The sequence below is a fragment of the Equus przewalskii genome, chromosome 14 (genome assembly GCF_037783145.1).
Source record: "Equus przewalskii isolate Varuska chromosome 14, EquPr2, whole genome shotgun sequence".
NCBI lineage: Eukaryota > Metazoa > Chordata > Mammalia > Perissodactyla > Equidae > Equus > Equus przewalskii.
The window spans coordinates 68,852,162-68,867,429 of record NC_091844.1 but is presented as its reverse complement, the minus strand read 5'-3'; the positions used below and the strand labels follow the sequence as shown (position 1 = coordinate 68,867,429).

General features: G+C 46.3%; 1 protein-coding gene across 3 annotated transcripts in view; it reads left to right on the top strand.

Annotated features, from left to right (window-relative positions):
- Positions 1-15,268, top strand: part of DPYSL5 (dihydropyrimidinase like 5) — a 91,970-nt gene that overhangs the window by 42,374 nt on the left and 34,328 nt on the right. The gene's annotated exons all lie outside the window — the stretch shown is intronic.

Genomic DNA, 15,268 nt, shown 5'->3' with positions numbered 1-15,268 from the left:
AAATGTTTATTGAATAAGTGAGTGAATGGTGCTTATCCATGTGGGTCTCTATACCCAGCTATGCATCAGATTCACCTATGAAGATTTTTTTAAAGGTAGAATTGAATCAGAATCTCAAAGGCCACAAGTACCTGACCCTGCCAGAGCCCCTTGTACTGTCTTATTTACACAGGATGTGGCCTCTAATGCTCCTTGGGTGAAAGGGATCAACCAGCTCCTAGCTCAACGGCTGCGGTCCTGTGTCCTACTTTGGCTCACAGCCTCAAATTCCCAACAGCCTGCACCTTAAAATCCCACCTTTGTTCTACCTGGAGTTCTCAGGATGCCCCTCTCCCATGCTCAGGTATCTCCCCCTCGGATCCATCTTCCTGGGGCCTCAAGTACTCCTGCTGGTAGGTGGTGACTGATGAGGCTCCCCAGAGCCCTGGCTGGGGCGGGCTTTGCTGCAGGGGCAGGCAGGGGCTGACCTTGGCGGGGGGGTGGGGGGGGTCACAGTTCTATGGGCCAGCCCAACTCAGGCAGATGGCCCTTAAGGTCTCCCTGAGGATATGCCCCCTTCCCAGTCTAGGAGCAGCAGACCAGACCTCTGGAAGACTGAGCTGAGAGGAGTCACGGTAGCCATGGCCCAGCCCGTGCTAAGGCAAGGATGCTCCCAGGCCTAATACTCTGGCATCTGAGGCCATACCTGTCCACTCTAGCTCAACTCATGAAAGAGAGACAGTAGGTGAACCCTCCCTACTTTCTCCTCTGAGAATTCCCCTGGGTCCTGCAGGTGATGCTTCACTGATAACATGGGGAGCCCTATCCTCATAAACTCTGCAGGGTCCTCTTGCAGGGCACCCTAGTGGCAGTCAGGACCTTTCTGAATTGACTGAGCCTATCCAGTTCACCATCCCCACGCACTTGAGCCAGGCCAGGCCAGGCCTGTTTAACTATGGTTATTTTTCTGTGATTTTTATTGAAATATAACATATATAGGCATAAGTGCGCAAATTGTAAGTGTACAGAATTGTCACAACTGAACACACCCTTGTGACCAGCACCCAAATCAAGAAACCAAACATTGGCAGCACCAGAAGCCCCTCCCAGTGACTACTCCTCACCAAGGACAACCACTATCCTGACTTCTAATACCATAGGTTTTTGAAAAATAACACCTTAATTGAGATATAATTCATACACCATACAGTTCACCTATTTAAAGTGTAGAAGTCGATGGTTTTTAGTATATTCACCACAGATTGGTTTTGATTGTTTACTTTATGTAAGTGAAATCAGGCTCTGTGTACCCTTGTGTTGGCTCCCTTTGCTTCACCTTATTTTTGTGAAATTCATCCACGTTGCACTTCATTCACTTTCGTTGCTTTATAGTATTCCACTCTGTGAGATACTACGTAGGACTTACCCATTCTGCTATCAGTAGACATGTGGGGGCTTCTAGTTTGGGGCTATTAAAAACACTGTTGCTGTGAACGTTCTTGTACATATCTTTTGGCAAACATGCATGCACACATTTCTGTTGGGTGTATTCCTAGGAGTGGAATTCCTGGGTCAGAGGGTGCGTGTGTGTTCAGATTTAGGACATACTGCCAAATCGTTTTCCAAACTGGTTAGAATAGTGTATATTCCCAGCAGTAATGTAAGAGAAGCCACAGTATTTACCATCAACACAACTCTGATAACCACACCAGTCCATGCTGGGGTCCATGCTGTGCTATGCTCAGGCCTGCACCAAAAGTTGTAGCTTTCTCTTTGTTGTCCCCACTTGGGAGAGCTTTAGTCTAGGATTGGATGGCATGCAATCACCACGCTGTGTTCCAGCCTCTTGGAGGACAGACTTGCCTTCTTTGTCTTATTTTCCACATTGTCATCTGCCCAGGCCTCATTAGCCAGGAGCGAGGGGTTTTCCCCAGGGAGCCTTCAGCTCTTTATAGCCAATGAAACCTCTGCACATGCATCTTTGTGCAAGGTGGTGGGTAACTCTTGATCTTTTCCAGGCTTCTCGTCCATGGGAGCCGCTGCTCCTGGAAAACACAAAAGCACCTTTGTGATTAAAGGCCCGGCTCTCCCACTTCCTGCAGGTTTCAGCTACCTTAGGTACCCCTAGTCTGTGTCAGGCCCATTTTAAAGGCCCATAGACCCCAAGCCACCCTGGTGTCACCTAAACCAACCCTTTGTTGTATCCATCCCCTAGCAAAGATCAAACCTTGAAGTCCTTGTGCCGCAGCCCTCATACTGAGCATCTGTTTCGTAACACAGCCCCGAACCAGTCCTCCGGGACCTCTTCAGTAGACTCTGCCCAGAGGCCTGCCTCAGGCCCCCCAGCCTCCCAAGAACCGGCTTCCAGCCCCGACACCTCCTCCCCTCCACTCCTGGATTTCCCCTCCACCTTGGTGCTCCTACAGCTGGATTCTTGGGCTTCCTCTTTCCTCTAGTTCCTGACAGTCTCCTGGGAGAGAAAATGCCCTCCTGTTGCAGTGCTGCTCCGAGACTTGTGGATTTAATTATTCACACAGCCTGTGGCACTTGTGCAGAGGCTGTGCACTCGGAGACTGACGCTGACCTACTTTGAACATTCTAAGAAAGGTAGCAGTTGATTCGCCTTAAGCATCTGGTTTATAATAGAATAATAATCCCGAGGAAAAGCTCACCAAGTGATTAGCCTAGAGAGAAAGAGAGATCAAGTTGCATCCTTTTGTTCTTTCCCGACAGACCCGCGGGGACTTGAACTCTGCACCCCCTAAGCTGTTGCATGCTTGTCAATTTGGCAGCAGCAGCCAGGGCTGGGAAAACAAAGCAGTTGAAAGCCTGGCTTTTCTGAGAGCATCTGGGTCTCCATTGTACTGGGTCTAAAGGGATTTCTCTAGCACTTCTCTAACAAATGCTTCGCCTGCTTTCAGAGGCTGTGGCAGGCTCTGCCTGGCTGCCCTGGCTCCGTTGCTGCTCACAGCCGGTCACTTGATCTTCCTCCCTGCCTCCCCCACACCCTCCCACCCTGCAGACCCGCCCTCCCCAGGCCCAGAACCCGGGTTTCCAGAGGTGCCAGACCCCATTGAAGAAGGAGGCTATCTCCTGTGGGGAGGCAGGGGGAGGAGGGGGGCGGGGACAACCGGTAACACCAACTGTGTTTATCAAGGTCTAGGATTTCACTTGGGTCACGGGGTCTCTTACTATTATTCTGCTTAACTTACTTACATTTATTCTTTTGTGTGCACCTAATATTACATAATAAAGAATGTTAGTGAGGCTCTTGACCTCCATCCCACAATGGCTCTCTATGGCCAGGTGGGAATATCAGAATCAGGCTTTTTAAACTCTAGGCACAGCCCCTTCACTAAGATGTTGATAAAGGGGGCGGGCATGGGCAATGGAAAAAAGCTTTCTTAGCCTTTCTGCCTCCCACTCCTCCAAAAATATTTTAAGAACCACTGTCTAGGCCAATGGTATGCAACCCTTAGGAGCAAATTAAATTAGAGCTACTTGGGGAATTTTTTAAAGACACCAGTATCAGGCTCCATCCCAGACCAATGAAATCAATGTGTCTAGGTATGCCTCTTCCCCTATCAATATATATGTTGAGAGATATAGATAGATAGATAGATACATACATACATATGTACATATATACTTTTTTTTTCTTTTTTTGGTAAGGAAGATTGTCCCTGAGCTAACATCTGCGGTAATCTTCCTCTGTTTTGTATGCGGGATGCCACCACAGCATGGCTTGATGAGCTGCATGTAGGTCTACATCCAGGATCCGAACGTGCGAACCCCGGGCTGCCGAAGCAGAGCGCTCGAGCTTAACCACCAGGCCCCTGGGCCGGCCCCCTTATCAGTATATTTTTAAAGCATCCCTGATGATTCTCACACTGACAGGTGGATTTTTAAGGAACTTTCTCAGCCATTTTGAATGCCGTGGTGTCCTGACTGTTACTTCTGTTGCCCATCTGACCCTCCCCTTATGTGCCAGGCTGACATCTGAATTCCCTTTGAAAGCTTGGGCCCGCCTTGCCAGTCCTATTTATTTGCTTCTCTCCTTCTAGTCACATTCCAGGGTCCCATCGTTGGGTTCCCAAACTCCAGCCTGGGGCCTAGAGCCCCTGAAATTGCCAAGTTTCCCTGGCCCTGTCTACCCTATAGACATCATCAGTGAGGGAGAAGTTGGCCAGGGCAGAGGTGTCATCAAATGGAAGTCCAACTGGTCAGTCCCTCTTCTTTGAGGGCCCAGAGACTCCTTCTTGTCTGTGCCAGGGTCATCTGGTCACAGAGACAGTTTCCCACTAACTTAAAATCAGCATCAGCAGGACATCGATTCTTGTAGTCAACCTACAAGGGAAGCCAGATCATAACCAGAAGAGTGCTTGGCCAGGACAGGATCAGCCTAGCGGATGTTCAGTGGCATAGGATAGGGTAGCCTGCCACATCCCAACCCTACTGGAGATCCTGCCCCTCCCTCCCCATCTCCCACTGCAGAAAACCAGAAATAAATGCCCTTGGTGTCCAGTGTGCCAGCATCCTTACCAAGGAGCCCATTTATTCATTGGGCAGACTGTTTTTGCTACTTTGCCTTTGACATTTGCTCTTTTGGAATTAAACCTTTCAATGCTGTTCACTTCCTTTCTTTTTTCTGGACTCCAATATTCTGCTTCTGTTTAATTCTGGCCAAAATGTCCTTCCAGTCTTTTGGTTCCACAATAACACTTCCTGCTTGTTGGGACCCAGACTTCTGTGGTCTTGCTTTTTCATTGATGTCCCAACTTTACTTAAGTCTTCATTCCTGTAAAAAGCTGGAAGGCGCCTTAGACATCTAGTCTCACCCTCCCATTGATAGGAGGGTGAATGAGTTGTCCCAAATGCCAGAGGTAGTTGGACCAGAATGCAAGTTTCTCAGTCTGAGGCTCTTTTCACCATATCACTCGGGGGCTCCTGAAACCCCAGAGCAGGACAGTCACCCCATTCAGACAGCCTGTGACCTCTCCAGGGGCTGCATGCAAATAGTTTCCTTGACAGTCTATGGCTCTAAACTTGCCTGGGACAGACGAAGGCGTCACGGAGCTGACATGCATCAGGCAGACAGTGGGGTGAGTTCTCCACCTCCATGAGATGGCAGCTTTATAAAACACCTCTGGTGCCGGAGGAATAGCGTTGATGTCAGTGCCTTAGAGCTGACACTTTTTCCCGTTTACAGATGGTTGTCGTGAGGATTAAATGAGGTGATGCATGAGAAACACTTCACACGGTGCCTGGCACAGCATATGCACATGATAAGTGTTAGTCCCCAGGCTGTGGCTCCTGCTTCCTCCCAGGCCTGGCCTTGGCTCTTCTTCCAGTCTCTTGGGTACTTGATCCACTCACTTTGGCTTTGTGGTGAAATTGTTCAACTGTCTATCTAGTGCCCGTGCTGCCTGTGTCCCTGGGCTTTGCCAGCACCATGGCAGGTCTTCTCTCAGAATCTACTCTCACTTCTAGCTTGTTTTCCTGGGCCAGCTGCTGTTGCACTGTGCCCGTTCTTCCTGCCAGCCTGCCACCCTCTGGCCTGGCTGTGCTGGTTGAGATCAGCATAGCTAGGCTCCTCTCTCTACCTTTTTCTCTGAATCACCCACAGTCACGTTAAAGATCTCCATGAGTGCTTCATGAAGTGACTTCCCTTCCCCACCCACCTGGAGGACATCCCTACTCCTGCCTCTCTTGCTGGTATCTAGTACCCTTGCAGGAGGTGTGTTAGTTTTCTACTGTTTCATAACAAATTACCATGAATTCAGCAATTTAAGGCAATACCCATCTATTGGCTCACAGTTCTGCAAGGCAGAAGTCTGGGGTCTGGGCGTGGTGTCTGTGGGTTCTCTGCTCAGACTCTCATAAGGATACAACCAAGGTGTCTACTGGGCTGCATTCTCATCTGGAGTTCAGAGGCCTCTGCCAAGCTCACGTGGTTGTGGCGGAATTCAGTTTCTTGCAGCTTGAGGAGTGAGGTCCCTGATTCCTTGCCGGCTATCAGCTGAGGGGCCATCTCACCTCCTTAAGGCTGTCAGCATTCCTTGCCATGAGCCCCACCACCACCTTCAAAGTCAGCAACAGAGACTTTCACTTTGCATCCCTCATGGTTCAAATCTCTCTGACTTAGAATCTCATTTGCCAGAAAGAACCCCATCCCTTTAAGAGCTCACCTGATTAGCTCAGGCCCACTGAGATAGTCAGTGGTGCCATATACCGTAACCTAATCATGGGTATGGTATCCCATCTTGTTCACAGGGTCTCTGCCACACTCAATGGGAGGAGACTGTACAGGTGCAGATCACTGGGCGTCATCTGCCTACCATAGAGGGTCACGTGCAAAAACTATCCTGTAGACATTCTGCCGTGGTACATCTCCACTCCAATTTGCCTTAAATGACTTCGACCTTTTTAAGACTCCGCATTTATATTATTTTAGTCAAAAATCACCTTGGCCACCCTTCACAGGTCTCTGTACCTCCTGTCATGTTCCTGCTTGAGAACCTGCAACGGCTCCCTGTTGTCTAAGATGCCAAGTTTGGATTTCTGGATCTTCACCCTGGGCAGGACCGCATCTGACCTTGCCCTCTCCATCCAATCCTCGTTCCCAATATGTGCCCATCCATCAGGAAGGTGGTTTTCTCAGCCCCCTCCCCCATGAACATCCCATGCTCCCTCCTGCCATCCCTTCTCACCCATCCACGGAACCCTTCAAGACCTACCTAGTTCATGTCACATCCTTCTTCCAGCTAATTCAGCTCCAGGATCCCTCCTCCTTCTCCCCAACTGAAATAATTTGTCTCTCAGCTAGATTGAAGGCTCTGAGGAGCAGAGACCACATTGTGTTTAACTCATGACTCACATAGCTTTAAACATGTAGTAGATGTTCAAGAAGTAGATGAATGTCAGCACAGCATGGTAGTTAGGAGCACAGACAGGAGTAGACTGCCGGAGTTTGAGTTTCAGCTCCAAATCTACTAGCTGTGTGATTTGGACAGTTCGTCTCTCTCTGTCTCTCAATTTCCTTCTCTGGAAAATGAAGATTATAATAGTACTTTATATGTGTTAATTGAGTTACTATTTGTAAAAAACTTAAAATAGTATTTCTGTTTACTAAACACTATGTGAGTGTTTGTTAAATAAGTAAATGGATTGTACCAGTTGAGGACTGACCCCCGGAAAATCCATTTGTAAGTTTCCTCATGAACATACATATTAAACTATTAGGCATCAAATAGGAACTAACAAATTGGATTCTGTTTCTACTGTTTGGGTTGACTACATGTATTTTAGATTTCAGATGGAGTCTAATAGTAATGGTGATGAATTCTAGGAAATTTTCTCTCTTCTCTCTCTCTCTCAAAAGCAGCCATAGCCAGTCACAAACTCTGTAGGCATCAGGAGCTGTTTAAAGATGTCCTGCTTCAGATCAGATATCTTACGTAACAAAACCTTGCTGGCAACTTGCATTCAACATCTCCATTAATTGGCTGACCACCGTGTAGGGCAGATTGTCTTCTTAGAACAAATGTAAGAGAGGAGATCTGTCACTTCTTATAAATTTTTATATCTTGTATTGGAAAAAATCTCCTATGGTGACGAAGCAGCTCAATACCCAGAAGAAAAAGCGTTTACCAAGAATTCATCTATACAGAGAGATTACTGCATTTTTTTTAAAACCTTTGGTTCAAGAAGAAATGCACCCTCTGTGACTGAGCCCAAGCATCCTGGGAACCTTTCATACCTCCTACAAGAAGTTCTGCTTTTATACTCTCATCCTCTGGGGTGTAAAAAAAGAAGAAGAAAAAATCTCATGTACTGTATGTATACTTCAGTGATACATGTAATACATGAATGGTGTTTTTTTCTTAAAGTCAGCATATTTTTTAATATTTTAAGAAATATTTGAGTGTAGCCTCATGTAAAGCTTCAAAAATCTCAGTTGAAAATATCTCTTCTCCCAAACCTTGCTGAAGTTGCCTCTGATCTGAAGGTGCCATATTCCTGTGTAAGGTGCACATCTTGGAACAGTTCACTAACAGGTAGAAATGTGTGTAGACGCCATATCTTTTCCCCTTGGGATTTCAGCCTCCGTGTTCCCTCAGGTTACCACTGCAGCCAACCACATTTTTTTCTCCTTCTGATCCTTTTTTACTTCTTGTTAATTAAAAATTAGGAGCTATAATGATCCTTAATTAGTGACAATATGAAGATAAAACCATAGGCCAACTATAGTAAGAACTTTCTCACTAATCACTGTTTCTCTCTTATACACACACACATTCACATATTCACACATTCTCGCACCCACGTACTCACTCTCACACACTCATTCACACACACAATTTTAGGGCTGGAAGTACCGTTGAACATTAATAAATCCAACTCTTAATCCATAAATAACTTTCCTGTTTTGATTTAAACTCTCCACAGTCTTCTCAATTAATATTTAAAGATAAAATTAAACTTGATATATGTTGGTGAACTCTATTCTTGGGAAGATAGCGTATGGAATGAGAAAGGTCGTGGTTAGGTAACCTAGGAAGCCACCTTTATTTTTAATCTGTGCTACTTGTTTTTTTCCCAACAACTTGATTAAGTTATAATGGACGTACAATAAGCCGCACATTTTTAAAGTGCGTAGTTGGATACGTTTTGACGTATGTATACTCTGTGAAATCAGCACCATTAATGTATAAGCATATCCATCACCCCCAAAAGTTTCTTTGTGTCCCTTGTAATCCTTGCCTGCCCCAGGTAACCACTGATCTGTTTTCTGTCACTATAGATTAGTTTGCATTTTCTCACATTTTTACGTAAATGGAATAATATACAGTATGTATTCTTTTGGGGTTTTTTGTTTTGTTTTGCTTGAGGAAGATTGTCCCTGAGCTAGCATCCATGCCAGTCCTCCTCTATTTTGAATGTGGGATGCCACCACAGCATGGCTTGATGAGCAGTGTGTAGATCTGTGCCTGGGATCTGAAACTGAACTGCGGGCCCCTGAAGCAGAGTGTGCAAACTCAACCACTACGCCACCAGACTGACCCCTGTATTCCTTTTTCTTTCTTGTTTCTTTCACTCAGCATTGTTAACTTTCTGGCTGTTACAGATAAAGCTACTGTGAATATTTGTGCACAGGTGTTGATGTGGAATATGCTTCCATTTCCCTTGCATAATTACCTCGAAGGGGAATGCCGAGGTCACATGGTAGGTGTATGTTTAGCTTTTTAAGAAATTGCCAAACTGATTTTCCAAGGTAGTTGTAACATTTCATATTCTTTCCAGGCTCCACATCTTTGCCATCACTTGTGAGGGGCAGTCTTTTCAATTTTAGCATTCTAGCAGATGCGTAGTAGTATCTTAGTGTGGTTTTAATTTGCGTTTCCCTCGTGGCTTACTCGTGGCTTGAATGTCTTTACATGTGCTTATTTGCCCTCTGTATATCTTTGGTGAAGTGTTCACATCTTTTGCCCATGTTTTAATGGAGTCATTAGTCTTTTTATTGGGTTCTCAGAGTTGTTTATATATTCTAGTTACAAGTCATTTGTTGGGTATATGTTTTGCAAATATTTTCTCCCGGTCTGTGACCTACATCTTCATTTTCTTGACAGTGTCTTTTCAAGAGCAAAAATTTTTAATTTTGAAATCCAATTTATTGATTTTTTTTCTTTTATAGTTTGGTTTTTATGCTGTAATCAAGACATTTTTGTGAAATCCAACATCACTAAGATTTTCTCTTATGTTTTCTTTTAGAAGTTTTATGATCTTAGCTCTTACATTTAGGTCTGTGATCCATTTTAAGTTCATTTTTATATACAGAATGTGGCGAAGCTTGAGGTTCAGTTTGTTTGCATTTGGCTACCCAATTGTTCCACCACCATTTGTGGAAAAGGTCATCCCTTGTCAAAAATCACGTGACCATATATGTGTAGGTCTATTTCTGGACTCTGTTTTCTGTTCTTTTGTTCTCTTTGTCTATCTTTACATCAATACTACACTGTCTTAACTGTCATAGCTTTACAGTAAGACTTGAAAGCAGGTAATGGAAGTCCTCCAACTTTGTTGTTTTTCGAAGTTGTTTTGGCTATTCTGTGTCCTTGGAAGTAAACTTTTTTTAGTGGAGGCTGTAGACCAAAACCTTCAGAGGGTTGTAAACTGAGTGCATTAACCAAGCACTTGATAAACATTCTCAGCCCTTAGCATGGTCCTTCCCTGTTGGCTAAATGTTACTAATTTTCTTTAAAATTTTCTCAAGTTATTTGGAGGGGGAAAAAAATCTATGATTTTTTTGGAGTGTATGTTAAAAGGAACTTTATTGGGTGTTGGGGGTTCAGATGAGGTCCATGAGGATATCGTCCTCCGTGATGCTGGGCTACATATTCATGTAGATATATTGTGTTCATGTGATCCATAGCTTAATGTACAGTAAATTATGGTGACATCATGGGGAAGCTTCATTTTGCTCCCTTTTTGCCTTATATTTAGAGTTAGTGGAGAGCAGGGGTAGGCCAGGAAGTTCCGAGTGGACTAGATTAGGATAATTAACTTTCATAGACTGAAATTCTAACCACTGAGCCATTGCCGTCCTCTGCTCTTCCCTCTGTCAGCTTTCCCTTCTTTCTGGTACCCTTTGTCACCACCAGGCCTGGGCTGTAGCCCCTCTTTTCTGCTTTGGTGCCCTGGCGCTCACTTGGCCAGGCTTAAGGCACTCTAGGACTCCTGTTTGGGAGAGCACTGTGGCTTCGAATCCCTAAGCCCTAGACTTAGTGGCCCGTCAAAGAGTATATTTTTCCTGCTGTGTGGAAAATACAGTGTTCAGAATGGAGCATGTTGGGCTTCTGACGGGCTCCAGGATCCCTGAGGCCCAGGTGGCACCTGGCAGTACGTGGCTCTCCACCGGACCTGCGGATGAGCTTCCATCCCCTGCCCCTGACAGTAGGGGTGCACTGACCTGTCAGGCCTGGACATCAGAGCACTTCTGTATCCACTATACACTTATTTTGATCTCTAAAGCCCCCTCAGGCAGGTCTTATTGTCCTTCCTGTTAGGTGGGGAAGCTGAGTATGAAGTGACATAACTTGCCAAGCTAATAAGTGCGGGGACAGGTCTGCCTGCCTCCCAGCCTTGACTGCAGCCTCCACTCCCCCATGCCACGGATCCAGGGAGGCCTCAGGGCAGCCTCCCCCAGCAGTTTGATGGCACCGTTATCACTTAGCTTTGGGACCAAAATGAAGACTTGCTGATCTGGGAATAGATGAGGGAAGGAGAGCAAGTAGGGTTACGTGCGGTTTATTTCTGGATTTTTGATAAATCCCTCCTCTCTGGCATGCTGGGTGGCCGGGACTTTTAATAAAGGTGGTCGTGGTCTGCTTGCTTGTAAACTTTGCTGGTCTGGGATTAGAAGGGGGTTTGCTAAAAAGGAGGGTGACAAAGGGCCTCTGTGAAGCTCTATTTTAGCGTGGTTTCCCCAGGCCCCTGGGCTTCTTGGAAGCTGGCAGCCATATTCTCTCTGCCACATAACTCCCTTTGAGGATCGTCTCCCGTCTCCATGGTAACTGCATGTCGGGAGACAGCCTGCTCTGTTCCGTGGCTTTGTATTAAACACAATGAATTTAAATTGGATGCTTGGCTGTGAAGATAATCATTCTGGATTAGAGAGAAGCCCAGAGCTCCTCATTTCATAATTTTAGATGTTGGCACAATTCTTAGTTTTATTCGTGTAATTCAAACCCAAGCCACACCTACTCCTCTGTTTCTAAACCACAGTTAGGTCCAATTTCACTTGGACTTTTCTCCATCCTTTGACAGAGGAATCTTGGAGTCAGGGAGCCCCTCAGTCAGGCCAGCGCTATCCTGAACTCTAGAAAGGGCTGCATAATATAGAGGAAGCCTGGGGGCTCTAGAGATGAACCCTCATTCAGTCTGGCTGTGTGATTTCCTCTGAGCCCCAGTTTCCTTATTGTGGAATGGGAAGAGTAAATTCTACCCTATAGAATCATATTTTTAAAATTTTTTTCTTGTGATAAAATATATATAACCTAAAATTTCCCATTTTAACCATTTTAGGTGTACAGTTCAGTGACGTTAAGTACATTCACAATGTTGTGACCACAATAATCCGTCTCCAGAACTTTTTCATCTTCCCCAACTGAAACTCCATACCCATTAAATAGTAACTTCTCCATCCTCCATCCCACCAGTCCCTAGCACCCACCATTCCCCTTTCTGTCTGTATGAATTTGACTACTGTAGGAATCTCATATTCGGTATTTGTCCATTTGTGACTGGGTTATTCACTTAGCATAATGTCCTCAAGGTTCAACCATGCTGTAACTTATATCAGAATTTCTCTCCTTTTTAAGGCTGGATAATATCTATTATATGTATATACCACATTTTGTTTGTCCATTCATCCATCGATGAACACTTGGGTTGCTTCCACCTTTTGCTATTATGAATAATGCTGCTGTGAACATGGGTATACAAGTATCCGTTTGAGTCCTTGCTTTCAATTACAGAGTCATTTTGACAATCAAATAAGATAATAAATGTTAAGAACATTGCACTTAGTAGGTCATCAGTAAATGTTAATTTCTCTCCTGAAAGTGAGTTCAGCCCAGGAGCTCACTGCCACAGTGGTCCAATGGCTTCAGTGAGAGTGGCATAACTTGTTACTAGCAAGCTGCTTCTGTGTTCCCGGGGCATGCTGGTCTGCTATGTCTGGGAATTAACGCAGGTCATGCCAGAGTTTAAAGGAAATGTCTTAACTACGGCAGTGTACATCGTCTCACAATAAAAACCATGCATACGTTTACATTTCTCCCACCAGTCGGTGTTCATGTATTCCTAGTTCCAAAATGAGAAAATATTAAGGCTGATATATATACTTCCTTATCAGTTGTCTATTTTAAGTATACCCTCTGGAAGATCCTGAAGCTAGGGTGGGATCACCCCAGGCTATGCAGTGCTGTGCTTAGTTACTATTTCAGCAGTGTTAGGTCTGTTCTCAGTATTACGGAAGATTACGGAATTTGGGGTAAAAATACCTAGATCCCAGTCTTGGCTCATCTCTAAAACACTGAGATGATGAAAACGTCCGTCACACGTGGTGTGTGAAGATGGAGGGAGGATGTGAAGATGAGGTAAGTACTTTGCTGTGCAGACGACCCTCTCCCCGAGCGTTTCGTGCGTTGAAGGAGGAAGAGACCAGGTCCTTGGGCTGGTTTGCAGCTTTCCAGGAGATTCTCTCTGGATCCAGTTTCATCCAGATGTTTCTGTAGTAGGGGTGACTCCCCTGCTGCCTTGGGCCCCTCGAGGGGTCAGAATCCCAGAGCCTAGGAAGCATTTTCCCCTGTGGGGTCCTCTGAAGTTAGCCTTTCCAGCCGGGGAGAGCAGCCCTGGAGAGAGCAGCTCCCTTTGTATTTAGGAATTTGTGACAGAGGGAGGGGCGGGCAGGAGCTCCTACAGAGCCTCCTCTGACCCCTGTGTGACTCAGCCGTGCCCTGCAGCATGGCAGTCAGGCCTGCTCTTTATTGCGAGCCTGGAGGGAGGAGGGGAGATGGGGATTTCGCACCAAGTCTTAGGCCTTTCTCTCACTTCTCAGCAGCCCCGAGTCTCCTTGTTGAGCAGGAGCCAGGCAGGCTGAAATCAGGGCTTCCTGGGCAGTGGGGTTCACTGTCCCTGAGACCCCAAAGCTGCTCTGGTCTCTTCACCTCCGGGAACGGGAGCTCAGGTCTCCCGGGAGAGCATCTTAACCTCTGGAGCAGCTCATCTCTTCTTGAAGCTAGTGAGCTAGTGAGCTTCTTGCCTTGGTAGGAGGGTTTGCTTGGCTTCCATCACCCCATGCCAGGCCAGTCTTCCTCCTACCTCTTGTCTGTCCTTCCTAGTCTCCTTCTTGGTCTTGTCTTCATCTCCTATGTGGTTGTTGCTCAGAGTCCTGTCCCAGATTGCCTTCTCTGACCCACCTACTTTCCCCAGGTGATCTGTCAGCCATGACTCCCACATTTATAGCTACAGCCCGGACACCTCTGTGCACCTCCCCCAAACTCAACACATCCACCACAGCCCCGCTCCTCTACCAGGGATCCATCCCTCCAGGAATGGCACCCCATCCTTCTAGGCCAGAGCTCATTTGCCGAAGACCACAGGACTCCTCAGCCATACAGCCAGGCTCAGATCCAGGTCTGCCAGGCTCCAGAGTTCAGGCTTCTCCCACTAGAACATCCTGCCTCTTCACACTGGCAGAGCAGTGAACTGCATTTCTAACAAACATAAAAATGCAAATGTCACTCTAAGCCCCAGCCAAACTGTGGGCCTGCCCTAGGACCCCTCCCCAGATTTTGGTTGTGCTGGATCTCCGCCAGGACTCCTTTGTCAGCCATCCCTGACCCGTGGGCTCCCACTCCCTCAGCTCTTCCAGCCTGCTTTCTCTGCTTGCTCCTTCCTGGCTTCCCCAAACTGGCCCTTTGCAACAGCTTGTTAATTTCAGCCCTCTCTTGTTGATTCTGCAGTGGATCTCCCTGACGATTTTTTGTGAGGAAGATTCACCCTGAGCTAACATCCATTACCAATCTTCCTCTTTTTTTTCTTTTTGCTTGAGGAAGATTAGCCCTGAGCTAACATTGGTGGCAAACTTCCTCTACTTTGTACGTGGGATGCCTCCACAGCATGGCCAGCAAGTGGAGTAGGTCCACACCCAGGGATCCAAACCCGCGAACCCAGGCTACTGAAGCAGAGTGCAGCGAACTTTACCCACTCGGCCGTAGGGCCAGCCCCCACTGATGATTTCCTTAAACTTCATCTTGGCTCAGACCAACACTCCTAATTTTCCCAAAACCTTTCCTCTGGGAATTTGGCCTCATCTCCTGTTTTGCTAAGAAGTGTGGGACCAAGGACCTGGGCACCCTCCACTCTCCTCCATGTCACCTCTGATCATCTCCTTCATCCATCCCCCTCCTGAATGGATGGGAAGAGGTGTCCCTCCCAGCCTAATAGATATGAATATCAACCCTCAGTTTCCTCATGTGAATAAGGGGGATAGTAATGCACCTATTTTCCCAGGGCTGTTGTGACAGCTAAACAGGCACAGAGTACATGCTCAGTGCACGTTGGTTATAATTCGTGGTTTTCATCTCCGCTTGAGTGTCCCTCAGTCAGCTCTATCTTAAGATGTCTAGAAACTCCCTTCCCTCCTAAATTTGATCGTTCCTTTCCTTGTACTATTTTTTCAGCTACACAAGCATAAAACCTCCCCCATTATTTACATCATCTC